We start from the raw sequence: 1,496 nt of genomic DNA on the forward strand, positions 1-1,496 counted from the left end.
GAGAGAGAGAGAGAGAGAGAGAGAGAGAGAGAGAGAGAGAGAGAGAGAGAGAGAGAGAGAGAGAGAGAACTATAAACCAGGCAGGCAGGGTGTTTTAAAGACACACTTATTTACTGTCCCACAAAGCCCAGCCCACAAGCAGGGAGGAGCAGAGAGACTCTCAGATACACAGCAGTTCTGCTGTCTGATAACCCCTCTGTTGGAAGAGACCCCATATTATCTTTCCCGCATTATGTATCTTAATTTTATAAAATGCCCCAATATTTTCATGTGTCATAATAACATGACATTTATCTGAAACTTCCTACGTATATGGCTCTGGTTTCCATTTGATCAGTACAACAACTGAGGTCAATGCAGCAGATGTCACCTTTGTCACTACTCACACAGCAAGGCTCATGGAGGGCAATTGGCAGGTTTAAAGTGACCTGCCCCTGGTCACACAACTAGTGAACAAGAGAAGCTGGTTCAAATCCAGGTTTCTGGATTTCCAGGTCAGCTTTCTTAATACCACATACACATTCAAGATTTTAAGAAGTCTAAAGAAAAAAAAATGAAAAAAAAAAAGGATTGTTGGCTAATACTTGAAATTCTACTACTACAGAGAGTGACAGAAACGGGCAGTCATTCCTTGATTTCTCACTATGGTTTTTAAAAGAACTCCATGTCTGATAAAATATTCAAAATTCTACAAGGGACTTACAGACAGTGGTTTTATATAGTGTATCTTCTTCCTTTTGTTTCATTATTCTAGTGGAAACAAATTGTGGAGGGAAACTGGTATTGGAGTTTCACAAACTCATATGCTTGCCATACTGATTGAAGATGATCCTCACTCATCCTAGTTAGTGTCATTGCATAAATCTTCCACAATAATTAGTTATTTTGAGATGGATTTAACACAATATCAATAATTTGACATGTAGCAATGCTTTTAGCCAGAAGGATCTCCCAAGAAAGGAACAGGTTAAGCAGGCACTGCATTCCAGCCCAGTGTTCATGTCTGTTTCAGCAAAGGCAACTAGAATCACCACTGCTGTTTGGCAAGCTCATCTCCTTAGTCAACTAATGAAAAGGCAGAAAAATAATAATTTGAGGACAAGCACACACTAAAAGCCCATAAAAATTAAAAGTGGAAGCACAGTAACAAAACAGGTCATTTCATACTTGATTAGAAAGGAAGAAGAGAGGAGAGATAAAGAAGGAATGGGTCACCATTTCATGAGTTCTCAACAAGTGCTATGCCTTTGTTAAGTGCTTCCCACACTTCATTCATTCAATTATCAAAATGGTCTAGAGGAATACCTATGATTTCCCCATAAGAATTTTTAAAGCTCAGATAGGTTAAGGAAATTGTATAAAGTCACGAAGATATTAAATCACAGAACTGAAACTTGAACCCAAACCTCGGTTTTAAAAGTCTGCAATTAGAAATTAGAAAATACTGTATCTCCTAAAACCTGGGTGAGATAAGTAATTTTCTTTTTTTTTTTTTT

This window comes from Condylura cristata, unplaced genomic scaffold (genome assembly GCF_000260355.1).
Source record: "Condylura cristata isolate star-nosed mole 26May11 unplaced genomic scaffold, ConCri1.0 scaffold00023, whole genome shotgun sequence".
Taxonomy (NCBI): Eukaryota; Metazoa; Chordata; class Mammalia; order Eulipotyphla; family Talpidae; genus Condylura; species Condylura cristata.